At 40.9% G+C, this 13,725-nt stretch overlaps 1 long non-coding RNA gene across 2 annotated transcripts; it reads left to right on the forward strand.

Moving 5' to 3' along the window:
* Positions 1-5,101: 5,101 nt before the first annotated feature.
* Positions 5,102-13,452, forward strand: LOC122875313. 2 transcript variants are annotated; one of them, XR_006377797.1, is made up of 3 exons: positions 5,102-5,125; positions 8,410-9,622; positions 12,571-13,452. It is a non-coding gene; the product is annotated as an uncharacterized LOC122875313 (long non-coding RNA). The 2 variants fall into 2 exon arrangements; XR_006377796.1 differs by lacking the exon at positions 5,102-5,125 and having other exon boundaries at positions 5,170-9,622.
* Positions 13,453-13,725: the final 273 nt, after the last annotated feature.

Below are 13,725 nucleotides of genomic sequence, written 5' to 3' on the forward strand. Positions count from 1 at the left end.
CCTAAATCCTCCCACTCACACACCTTCAGACTGAGACACTCGCTCACCCAGCCTACCCCACGCCTTCATCAGCAGGCTGACCTTTACCCTCGGGGCCTGTAGGGGATGCAGGCCGACAGAGGCATGTCTGGTGGCACCTCGGATTTATTGGCTCCCCAGGCTGGGAACCTCAGTTTAAAACAAATTATGACATTTAAATCGTGCACATTTTTACTTTCCACAAGTTTAATAACATTTGTGGGATTGAACAGCTATGGCATGATCATTGATGGAAAAGGGTGGGGCAAAGTTTTTGTAAAATTTGAGACCTTATAGGGTTAAGGGTTTTATGTAGGCCTGTACACCACAAAGTTACCATTAAAAAAGACAGTGTTGTGAGTCAAACATTAATATAGTCTGGTGCTACAGAGTCACACTCAGTAGATTCCTCGTTCCTGATGGTCAGGATGGGAGCACCGGCCAAATGCCTGACATTTTATAAACAAATACTGCAGATAAATATATTTCAAAAAATGACCAATAGACAAACAAGCGTGCCCTACCATCTGCATATCTAAACATGTGTTGTGTCAAAGGCTGCATTCACTCTCCTGGGCTGCATCACAACATGTTCTGACAGGCTGGAGCTGAAATGAGACAGCACTGAGACTACAGCTGTGGTGGGAGGACTCCGAAGGTGTTGATTCCAAGAAACAAAAAGACCAAGTGGCTCCCGGAACTGGAATTCATAGAAAGAATATACCTGCCCAAACTTTGGCCACAATTGAAAAAAATGAAAAATAAATTAGATTAAATTCACTTTATAATCATGTGCCTGGTTTGGTTAGTGAGTTACAATAAATGTCTCAGCTGTAGCTCATTGGATGCACTCAAAAACACATTGCTATGGCTGCAATCACACTCCACTCACCATTTTGCGTTTTTTGACACTCTAAGGCATTGTACTTAGTGTAGCACACTTAATGAGAGTTCAGGACATTAACTGGATCAATAACTTCCATGGTTGATGTTTTGGAGTATAATATAACTCATCATATTCACCAATACCAGCTCTTTGTGGTCATGCTCCAAAACTGTATCTGTTTTCACTTAGGTCAGGTCAAATAAGTTGTTTGAAAAAAGATAAAGCTGGTTACACAAAACTCACTTTTACACTATTTTTCTAAATACAGATTAGTAATACAGTAATTCTTGATACCATCTGGCTCAGTCTAAATTCTATTACCCCTTAAACATTGCCAATTGCAGTGCTGGTCATGTGTGGCACCAATCCCATTGTTTTTCTTTTATGACCTCTGACCTTTTCTGAGAAGCGTGCGTCCAGCTTGCCTTACTAATGGGTAGAGGCAACAAGACTGGAGAGGAGAGGAACGACTACATGTTTATAGACTTCATAATGACATTTCAGGGGTGTTTTCCCGTTGAGCAACTGTACAAACCAGGTTAAACATTTACCTCAACTTTGATATCCTTTGAGCAGTAATATTTTTTGATAGGTGGGAGATCCCAGAGGACAGGAAGCAGTGGTTTGGTACACCCAGGAGCCTACAGGAGCCACTGGTTTACTGAAGGGTACTCATTAACCCAATCCTAATCACTCGGCTGGGTATGCTCTCGGCTGGGGGGCTGTATGTGTGTATATATGAATCGGCAGACTATGGAACAGTGGCTGCCCCGTGGGTAGATGTCTGCCTACCCGTGGTTGTCTAAGTGCTGCTATTTAGGGGTCTCCTGTCTGCTTCGGGAGGTTATTACCGTGGAAGTGGAGTTGGGACGGAGCTGGGGGCGCATTGCCAGATAATTGAGGTCCTTGTTGGGGTGGTCACATTTTACTGAGTAGGTTTTAAATTGCAGACCCTGACTTTTTTTTTTTTTTTTTTTAGAAAAGAGACTGTGATTGTAATTATTTGATAGTCCACTAATTTAGCTGAGTTACAGTCCTCAATGGAGTTGTATACCTCTGATCCACAGCTGCTCTGGAGCACAGTGTCCCATTTGTTTTCACCGTCGTCTGGGGTCATGACATTATTAACGATGCTTGCAAGCCTTTAAGTGACATGAGCTGTATTATGGATTTGCTATGTTGAAAAGAAAAAGGTTCCTCTGTGTATATAACCAGCAGTAATGAAAAAAGAATCACTGCTGCTTAATCATGCCACCATTTCAGTTAAGAGTGTGGTCAGTCAGCAATACAACTCAAATAAATGAATGCATTCATTTAGAAGCTAAATGCTACTCTGCCAGTTGTCAGCAGTGATGGGCAGAAAGTAAGGTAATAGTGTAAGGATTACAACTTCAAAATCAAGACAGTACAGTTACTAATAACAGTCACGCTCCATTACTTCAACAATTTCAGGGTCGGCTTCATCTTGATGGACGGTTTATATCAGTTTGGTGTCTCCGTGCGTAGTTAACAGACTGGTCTGGGCTGCAGTGTATTAGCTTGGCACAGGGGCAGGTGTGGAGAGGCGGTTAGCTTCTACCAAGAGAGGAGAAATGCACATCCCAATAATTCCAAAGTTGTCTTATTTACATGTGTTCTTAGCTGGCTCGTTAGCATTAGCCACAGGTAGGCTACATCTACATTCAGCAATCGCCTGGTTTTGTTCATGTTGGATGGTGTGTGAACCCGGCAGCTCCATGTGAGAACGGGACTTCTGTAGTGCTGTAAGCATTCACCATAGCTAACGCTAAGCTAGCTGTTGATGGTCAGTAAATACCTCCAAAATGTAGGCTGGCTGCTAGTTAAAACCTAATGTCTTGTTTTCTATTTCCGCACGTTAAATACACAATATGTGACATGTGGGTTTGGAGGATTGGAGTTGTTTAAAGCCACCTTTGACGGAGCCGTGCTAGATAAAACTAATTACTTTTGTTGTTGTGTAATTATTAGAGTAATGCAATTACTTTTTCAATGACTAATGAGTTATTAATTACATTTTTAAAGTAACTTGCTCAACACTGGTTGTCAGTCTCATTGCACTTTTACTCACGCCAGATTGCTCAGCCTATCAAAATAAAGTAAGGAGAATGGCTACCGCTCGGGTATTTTAAGGCCCTAAAAGCAGCGTTGAGCTCAGGTAAAAAGGGCTGTTGAGATGGTTATTCTCGGCCACCAAGTGTCTGCTTTTGGGTTTGTGTATTTACATTGTGTGTATATGAAGCATACCTGCCTGTGTCTATTCAGGCTGCATCATGGGTAGCTTGTGCACTTATTTTACTGGGCTTCTCAAAATAGCTCTGGCCCCAGTGTGATTGTGTGTTTATGTGTGACGGACACTTCTAAAAGCGGTGGGAAAGCTAGCCTGGCAGCCCGAGCTGTCACTCAGCCAAACCCCAAGCTCAATGTGTGGTTAGCCTGCACGACTATACTTAGCGTAGCATACCCTGTGTGCAGCTATGTGTGTGTGTGTGTGTGTGTAGTGTGTGGGGTCTGCCAGATAGAGACAAGAGGATGCCTGTGTCCACCCCTACTTATTAATTCTCCTCGGGGTGGGGGCTGTAGCTAAACGGTTAAAGCTAACCACAGCTAAATTGAGCTGTTTGTAAATCCAGGCCTAGTACATATTAGTGGAACATATGTGTGTTAAACTGTCATCTTAGTTCAAAATGGCATTGAAGTTGTTCAGTCTCTATTTATGTGTATGTGTGTGTGAGAGAGCGAGAGAGAGATTGGGATTGGAATGCACTATGCATTTGTATTTGGGTCCATATTTCCAACCCATTGGGGAAAAGTAGAGTGATTATGTTAGTAAGATATGGTGAAAGATAATTTAAAGGAAACAAACAGCAGCACAAGATGAATGAGGGATGATAAAAAAAAAATGTCTACCGCACTGAAAGCTACTCATTCTGTCATCAAATGTATATGTGTTTTGCTACAGCATCAAAGGCATTTACAGACCTCCCGTCACTTTACTTTGAGGATACCAGCCCTTTGATCAGCGTACATGTTACGTGATAAAAGCAGACATTTAAGATGACATCTCTAATGCCTCATTCACACGAATGGACTCAAACATCGGAGATGCAACAGGATAAACATCAAAAAAACATGCTACAACCGCCCACCAGGACTCAAAGACTCAAAAGGCAGCTGGCGGCATGACAAGGGGAAGTTGAGATGGTTCAAATGTATGCTTAATGTCAGAGTCACAACCTGAAGACAATCAGTGCGTTCACATGCACTGTAGTAAGATGGTTACTGTAAACCTGCGTATACATGCAGCAAGCAGGTCACCAATCAGATCTCTCCCAGACCTCATTCTTATTTTGAAAGCATGGCTTACTTATTTTAACTGTCTGAATTTGTTGTTGTTGTTTTGTTTTTTTTTGGTGTGTGTCTGTGTCTGTGTTGGAAACCCAGTTTCTCATTTACCTGACACTTAAGAAATCAGCATACTGGAGATAGCCAACTGCAGTCGGGTTATTTAAGTAAACACACTCAATCAATGCACTTGTTTTGATTCTCTCGTGAAAACCGAGGCACACGGTTGTTTTCTGCTCCACTCAACTACATAAAAGAACAAAATAGAGGAAAAGCTCATCGCTACAGCTTGTCAATTCTGTACAATATAACCTTCACAAGCTACAGGAACTTTAATAAGAAAACCAATGCTTGGAAACACATCACTCAGGAAATAAACTTCTTTTACTGCCAACTATACTGATGTAGCCACATGGCTACTGCACCTTATTTCACACTGGTTTGCTGGCAAGTCTTACAGACAATTTCAATGACCTCCTTATGTAACTTTATTTATTGTTGAATAAGACCTGACTAAGATATATGCATGCAGATCTAGTCAGTTTATTGCAAGATAAAGGTAATTTATCTGAACAATTAGCTGTGGATCAATTTTATTAGCTTCCTGTCCAAAAGATGCTGCAATGTCTTTAAATCCCTAAACTTGATTTTTTTTTTCCATGCTACAAAGGGTTCTGAACCGACATTCAACTGCATGTGCTACTTTTCACAAAAATAAATCTTTGAAAACTGATGTTTGCCAAAACTTGCACCAAGAGCATTCAAAAACTTAAAGTGTGAATCATCTATAAATGATGACGAGAAGCAGGAAGCGTGTAGTGCAAGGAGTGTGGAGAAAGGAGAGAAAGAGGGAGAAAGGTGAGATTCGAGACTGACGAGAGATGAGGGGAGAACGGTATAGTTCTGCGTACTTTGATGTGTGCATGACTTTGTTCCTGTTTGTATCTTTGTAAGCCAAGAATGATTAGATGACTAGAACATTTTTATTACTGACTTTCACAAAGTTAATTCTGGGTTATTTCTTGGCAATGGTTTACCACTTTACGGTTACAGCTGGGGTTACGTTAAGCTCTAGTTTTAAGGCTTTGGCACTGGCATATAGGCTCAGGTTTAGGGTTAAGATTTGGGTTCATTTAAGGGTTTGGGGTTAAGGAAATAGGAGTCGACTCTAAAATAAATCTTTGGTCCTCGCAAAGAGAAACAAGTATGTGTGTGTGTGTCCATGTGAGTGAGAGTGTATGAGGACAATAGCTTTAGCTTGCATGCCTTCACTACAGTACAAAATGTTCTGGGTCAGGAGAGCTGGCACTAGACCAAGTCTCCGGACTGGAGTAACCCCAGTCTCACTACTCCGTAACTCTCTCATTCTGGCTTGCATTTAACTCACAGCCCGAGCTTGTTCTTTCTAATGACACACCCACAAACTATTACACAGTTTAGTTACACTTTTCAAAATATCCACAAATATGATTTTCTGTTCATGTGAAGAAGCTTTACTAACCCCAGACTGGTAACAGGGACCAACACACACTTAGATAAGCATTAGTAGATAAACTGGAAGGACAATGTATTCACGTTCTTCACTTGTTTATAACAGTTAGAACATTTCAGCCACCTTTTCTTGGCTGTTGTTATAATTTCTTTCCTGTGTATGTTCTCTTTAATTCTCATTTGTTTGCTCTCAGGAATACTCTCAGGACAGCACGGCTCCGAGCTTTATTATTGGCACCTTGTAATGCTGCTGATGGAGGAAGTGAAGCTTATTGCTCACTTACTCACTTATTGTTACTCATTCACTTTATGGTTATTTTCAGCCCAAACAATGGAGTCAAGATCCTTTCCCCATCCAGTCAAACATGAAAATGAACAGGGCTGTTAAAGCATTGCCTTTGACTTCAGCCAGTAATAATACTGGTCTTCCTTTAGGTAGTGCCTTTTTTTCTTAATTGCCTCATTAGGATATTGGGACTCTGGTGTTTTTGTGGGTTTTGAACGTGTAATTAATTTTTTTAAAAAAATCTGGTATTTCATTTTGTAAAAGGAGGGTAGTGTAGCATCTGCAAAATACTATATTATAAGTTCAACAAGTCATGTTTTGTCTTATATAATTTACCTAATTTGAAAAACTAACACTATCCCAAAATTGTATTAATGTTCAGCCATGGGCATCTTTCAACACTCGTTAGGTGCTCAGGTAATTACTGTGATCTTTTATAATGCTAAAAGGTGCTATTTTTGAACTGATAAACAAACATTTTAGAGGCGCAGATTCAGGTCTGGAACCAGGAGTAGGCATGCAGTGAAGAAAGTACAGCTAATGAAAACTTCGATTCGTTCGATTGGGTGGGGCTGAACAATGAATTACTTTTGCCGGCTAAAATGACAAATGTTGCTGCCAAATTGACTCATCTGTAGCTAATAAACGTTAATTTCATGAGTTGGCCAAACTATAAAATGAAAATCATGGCTGTTGTCTCGTTAATATGCTCTGCATGCTAATATCAGACAGGTAACACTAGCTAGTAGTTGTTGAGTAAATTACTAATAGCTGGCAGATATAAAGCTCTGAATGGGGAGTTCCACGATTCAGGGTTGTGGAATCTTTCTGATTTCTGGGACCTCCGGATTTACAAATTAGCCACTGGTTATTTCACAAGACTTAGGTGTGCTACAAAACTAAAATTCTATATTTTTAAGACTTGTTTGTCACTGAAGTTTTATGACTCCCCTCCAACGCCATCACCGTGTGTGTGGGGGGGTCAGGAACAGGGGAAGGCTTGTGGAGCAGCGCAGTAATCACCCATTTTACACTGGTGGGGTTTTAGATCATTTTATAACTTTCTGATTTTTTTATGAACTTTATGGCGGTCTGAGTTGTGGAATTTGTGAATGTTCCTCTTGTTTCAGGCAGAAGAGAGAGAGTGCAGGGTTTGACTTCAGTGATGGATGTTGAGGTCCTGTGGTCCAAGTAATTCCCCTGCCCCTTCCTCCTTTACCTTTTAACTTCAGTGGTAAAAATGGGTTTGGTACATTCTTTGGGCTGAACAACCTTTGGTCACAGGAAGCCAGAGAGCCTCCTGACTCTATGTGGTTCCTACTTATTGTCTCCACCAGCAGGAACGCACAGATTTTCAGCACTGCCATGTTTTCACTTCATCTGCTGCTTTCCTCTTGTACCCACTGGGTGAGCGGTGGTTGTGTGCCTGTAGGTGGCTTGATAATCGTCTGTGTTGTGTGTGTGTGTGTGTGTGTAATTCAATCATGGCTGACTGTTGCATTGTTGGCAAGTTGTGTGCAAGTGTTAATACAGAGGATTTCATTCTATCCAAACACTTGAAATGTAATTTGCTGAGGCGCTGAGAAATCCACAGCAAGCTATCCAAAGATTATTGATCATGTACTGTGTGCTTCCACAATAAAAAAACACTGACAAGGATTTTTTTAATATAAGTTGTAAATTGAAGTTAAGAAATAAAAATTAGAAGTTTTGATACAAAAGTTTTAACCAGCTAGATTTATGTGTTTTCCGGGTGACATCTTTGGTGCTAAGCGTTAACTGCTGTAGTATGTCTGCATTACTGTCGCTATCATTAAACTAAGCATAAAATGCTCTCCTCCAAGCAGCAACAAGGACTCTGTTGGAAGAACTAACACACTAAAGTACATATTCAGAGACTGATGTAATCAAACATGAACACTAGATTCAGTAATACCAAAAGCTTAGCACATAAGGAGGAGACTGAGGTGGTGTAGTGAGTTATGCCATCGAGCAGTGCTGGTACGAGGTCATCAGAGCGATTGTAAGAAGTGTCCGAATATAAAGGCCTGCCCTTACCCTTATATAAATGTGTTTGGATGTTACTAGTCTGGTCTTTTTTTTGTTACATTTCTGCATTACACTGTAACTGTTGCAGCCATGCAAATTTTACTTCACTCGTAATTGTGACAATTGAAGAACCAAGAGGAAGATTCACATGGAACAAACAGCAACATGCTTTTCAGTAACAGTTAATGATACTTAAGTATTTTTCTCAACAGAGATGATTGGGATCCATCAATCTTCTATTTCCATCATATACACTAATTTAGCCTGGAATCTGCCCAGTTTCGAGTACTGATATCTGTTGTTTCCCTCTTGACAGCAACCACAGACAGACAGATCGCAGAGGTCCAACTGAGGGTTTTTTGCAGATGGAAAAACTGTAACTGTTTATCATTATGGCTCTCTGCCTGTACTCAACAACCACTGCAGCCAGGTGGGATGCAAGCCTCCATAGACTCTCCTTTGTAGACGCGGCGATGCCTCGGCCTGCTGTGCAGCACCAGGCTGCAGCGGAATTTTCATTATTTTCAAAGAGGCTGCTCCTTCTTGGGTGGTCCTTGCCATGTGTCGGCCTTGGGTATGCGTAAATATGTGTGTATCTGAGTGTGCATGTGTTAGGGAGTTTGAGTCTTGTTGCTTGCACGGTTTGTGAATAAATTTTGTCCGTGTGGCTTTGCAAGTGTGCGTTTTTGCCCAAAACTGCACAAGTCACGGATTTCCTTCTCACGTAATTAGCCATGGCTGCAATTTACGAGGGTGATAATCTAAACTGGGCAGTAGCCAAGTGGTTAGGACACAGCTAAATACAGCTGTTGTCCACCGCTCATGCTTTTTCTTAGTGAAAACTAAATAAGTATTTGACTAAAATCTGATTAAGATGTTTCTGTTTTCACAACTAAAATAGTACAAACATATAGAAAAGGTCTTTAACAAACTGAAAGTGGTGACCCTTGACTTTGTGTCAGTGCAGGGCCCCGTATCCACATACAATTACTCCCCTCTAAAAGCATTTTCAGGCTGTTGGGTAATTCCTTAAGCAGGACTTGTGGTATCTGGAATACAGATTTGAGAGCAATATACATATAAAATAAGTGCTACTCACTCACTACCTACAGGTTTACAGTGACACTGAACAGATTATATCAGAACACTTTGTGATGCCTTGTCTCCCGCATGCACATTTCATGAGTTTTAGGCCAGAACAATAAAAAAGTCCATTAGGTACATTGGTGAGTACAATAAATGCGAACCCAAAGTCACCACATTGCAGTTTAAACTCCTTTGAGAAAGAATTTATACAACTCTGGAAAGTTATCACAACACCAACCTTTATTTTTCTCTGTCTCAGCTATAGACGTACAGTATTAAGAGAGCTGGAGATGGTGTGACAAGTCATCCCTGCTGCCAATTTGTCAGAGTGGCCAACCGTAATACTGCAACAGAAAAATCCCCATCGGGACAAAAAACATTTTCCCCATGTGCCACCATCATAGAAGACATGTCAGTAAAACCGTTGACAGGATTCCAACAAGGTCAGTTATTATTATTTGCATTGCATTTTTAAACCATGAAGGTTTGATCCCTGAGGGGAAACTCTTTTTCTACAGCAGCTCACTATCACGTCAGTGCACACAGGGATAGAAGTACTAAGCAAAAAAAAATAAAAAAAAAATATATATATATATAAAGTTTATAAATTAATATTAAGGACTTCCTTAGAGCCAAGAAAACATTTGATCTAATTATCTCTTTATTGCATTATTCGCTATACTTACACTAACCAATTTAAAATAAGATGCATCTATTAGTCAGGTATGTGCATTACTTTTTGCCTACATACTTCACAAAAAGGAATTCACTGAAAACAAAAAATAGTGGCAGCTGCCTGATTTTAATTGTTTTATCCTGATTTTGCTGAATGCATGTCGAATGTGTCTGCAGCATAGAGCAATATCAAATGCTTAAATATTTGTGGTTGTTTGAGGCGGGCAAAATTATTTTTCCATTGTTTTGGCCAATTCAACAGAGAAACGGAGCCAAAAACTGAGCCAAAAGAGCGAACTATTAGTCCCAGTCAGGCTGCAAATGTGTTTTAGAGTGTACACCAGCTGTATTTGCCATCATACCATTATCTAAATTCAAATGTAGCACAGTAATCGCACAGAGAAACTGCAACCAATTTTCTTGTCGTGTCTTGTCTCTCTGCCAATTTACCAAAAATACTGCACATTCAACCTTGGGAAGAATTCAATAAGTAAAGAATGGTATCTACCTATCTGCCGAACTGAAACTGAATTCACTGCTTCTCCCTATTCGCCTCCAGTTCTGTTAAATATTTTGTCCATTTTAGATTAGGTTGAAGTTGAAAGTTGAAATTTTGACATTTTCAAACTGGACTGATGGAAGCACAGCAGAGCAGTAAGTACTCGAGTATTTGGTGTGTTGCTACACCTGTATCTTAAGTCATTTCTGAATATTAGAGTAAATGAATGTAAATAACAAATAATTACCCTCATTCAAAAGATGCTTATAGTCTTCAATAGTGACAGTTTGGTTTGTCAGCTTCCTCAGTTGGTGTAGAAAGTGGCACAGAGGGAGAACCCAGCACTACTGGTAGAGCCTTCTCTATTAGCTGAAGACTAGATCCCAATTGTCTTAGTTTTGACAGTCTGCGACAATGGGAGGAGGTCGGGGTGGTTGGATGGGTCAACAAACATCAGACTCTCAACACGGGAGACCGCTGTTTGTTTCCTGTTTCCAACCAGCAGTCAATGTTGTTTTGTTTGTTCCCTAACCTTAACGAAGTAGTCATTTTAACCCAAACCATGATGTTTCCCTCTACCTAACCATGTTGCTTTTGCACCTTAACCTAACCAAACCTTAATCAGAAACAGATGTATTGTTCAACAGTGAATTGTAACAGTTTTGGAAGGCACAGACAAATTATGTTGTCCTGCCAGATCAGAAAATGCTTCTATTGGAGGACTTGTTGGGAGATTGGACAGGATCCTCTGGAGTCTAGATGCTGCTGTTGTTGGTGGAGTAAAGCCAGCAAGTGAAAGATGGTGCCTCTCAGCTGAGCTAATGGCAAGTGGAGGTCTGAAAGACAGACTGACAGGATAGCAATGATATTTAAAGAACAGCATCCCAAAAACGATTAGCTCGAGGAATGCCGGCAGAAAGGTCCATTGGTCGGTTATGATGTCGTCAGAATTTGTAATTGAAAGGAACTTTGACAGCGTGGGAAAATGGAAGTGACAGAGCAGAAATAAATAACAGAAATTCACCCGTAGAGGAATTAAGGAAAAAGTGAGGGAAAAGATCTTCGTTGTTGAACTTCCACCAGCTTCGTTTCATGAAAATCAGGAGGAAACCAGAGACACAGCCATTCATTTACTAAGAGGGAGCACATGCTAGTAACATCGCTCAGTTAATGCATGGTGTATACCAACCAAATGTTTAAAAACTAAAACTAGCTCCTGGGCAATCAAATACCAATTTTTTGCTCACAAAATCGTCTGATGAGATGAACAGAAATAACAATCAAGTGACAACTGCTCTGTTGTGTGATTGGAGCCAAAATAAAGTTGGATTACATTTCTGCTCCACAGTACCCAACTACAACTGTGAAGGCATACATCATTGTTTTGGAATGATTTCATCTTCACCTTGAAAAGCTTTCAGTTTTTGGGTGTGGCTTAGTGAAGGCTGAAACAGAGAGAAGAAGATAAGCACGGGCATGACCTCAAGAACTTATCTTCACACATTTTGTAAATGCTCTAGCGTTGTTCTTTTGTTTGTTTGTTTTATTCTAAAACTGTGTCAACAGTTAGATTTGTGTGTTTTTGTACTTGTTGTTATGCATCGTAGTATTGTGACATCACTTTGCTCAAAAGTAACTCTAGAGTCTCAGATTTGGCCCAAAATTCTTGTTTCTGACCGCAGTCTTTACAAATATCACAGTTTTAGTCTTTGACACCAACAATCCAGATCCGACCCAACATTTTCTCAGTGCACAAGATTTACCACAAAGGCATTGACCTAAAAAGAGATTTTGCTGCTCTTGCATATCAGCTGCCTGCAGCCAGAGGAATGTAATGCAATATGTTAAAGAACGAGGTATACAGACAGCAAAACCACTGATAGGCTATGAAGAGACTGGAGAGGCAATAGTAAGAAAGAAGAGCAAGCAGGAAAGAACAGACTACAAGAGACTGAAAGAGCCTGAAGCCTGCTGAAACAGGCTCAGAGACAACAACCCACGCTAACAGATATGTGGACGAAGTAAGTGCAGGTGTTGATTTTCTGTATTTAGTGGAATAAAGAAACGTGTAGGTATGAGCAGGTCTCTTGGAAATGTTTTTTTTTTTTTCATTTTTGAATGATTCCAAGTACAGAAGTGTGCACATGTGTGTGTCAGTCTGAGTGAGTTAGTCCTTGTTTGTGTGAACATGCCTCTCTCTCTCTTCCCCACTGGCAGGAACAATAGCCTGCGGTGAAGTCCTGAGGAGCAGCCAAAGCCGGGAACAATGCGAGGGGCGTCGCGTGCCTCAGCAGGAGGTGGTTCATGCCCGGGCCTTCGCCGGGGGCATCAAGAGTCATGACTAGAACCAGGTGAAATGCCTGGCATGCCACAGTCCCATCTGGCTTCCTGCAAAGGAAAACTGTCCCAAAGAAACCCAGAAAGGGAGAAAGTGAAGGATTATGTTCACCGTCCAGTGTGGTGGAATGTCGGGCTGGGAAGGATGGAGACGAGCCAGCGGTGCTGATTGGACCCGAACCACCGGCATTCAGTGACCAAAGAATCTGGCTTTAACTTCTCCATGGGGGGTGGGAGGTGGGGGTAAGAGGCCAAGGCCAAAATATATACTCTCTCAGAACACCATGGAACCATATGTACTCCACCACAAATAGGTTGTATTTACCTTTTTTGCTGCATTTGGTGAAGTTTTTATGTCACAATTTGCCTGTCTTTGCCTAAATTAATCTTAGGAGTTGACTGTGGTCGCCGACATTGAAAATTTTCTCCTAATCAGCAACTTCAAGAGAAAGCTGAACTGAAAATGCTGCCTTCTGGGGACAATCTAACATCTAACATTTGTGAACATTTGTGAACATGATCAATGGATCGGTTTGCTCTCAAGGACTGAAAACATTTTAAACAGTTCAAAGACACCATGCATCAGTGCCAGCTCAAGTTTTACCCTCTTTTGACTGGCAGCAGTGTTTTCTAGTACATGCATTTCCATCTACCTGTTTTTATGTGCATTTTCAACTTGTGCATCACAAAAGTGAGTGGATTGCCAGGAACTGGTTGAAGTGGAAAAGTCAGCATATCAATAAAGGATGATGGAAGCATATATTCCAAATAAACAATGGCATTGTGATACCTGCAACTGGTTCTTTTGCCGTAGATAAATCACCTGCGTCTGATGAAAGCTCATAGCCTACTGTGTCCTCAGTTCAAGTCTGGTTTTTCTTCTGCTTCTCTAGACTCCAGAGGAACCTGCCCAATCTCCCGACAAGTCCTACAATTTAAATGTTTTAAAAATTAAATTAAGTCATTAGTCCATGCCCTGTAGAGCGTTTTCTTATCTGATGCCCCAGTGTGTCTGATCCGATCTCCTCCCGACGC

The sequence above is a fragment of the Siniperca chuatsi genome, linkage group LG4 (genome assembly GCF_020085105.1).
Source record: "Siniperca chuatsi isolate FFG_IHB_CAS linkage group LG4, ASM2008510v1, whole genome shotgun sequence".
In the NCBI taxonomy this organism is placed as follows: Eukaryota; Metazoa; Chordata; class Actinopteri; order Centrarchiformes; family Sinipercidae; genus Siniperca; species Siniperca chuatsi.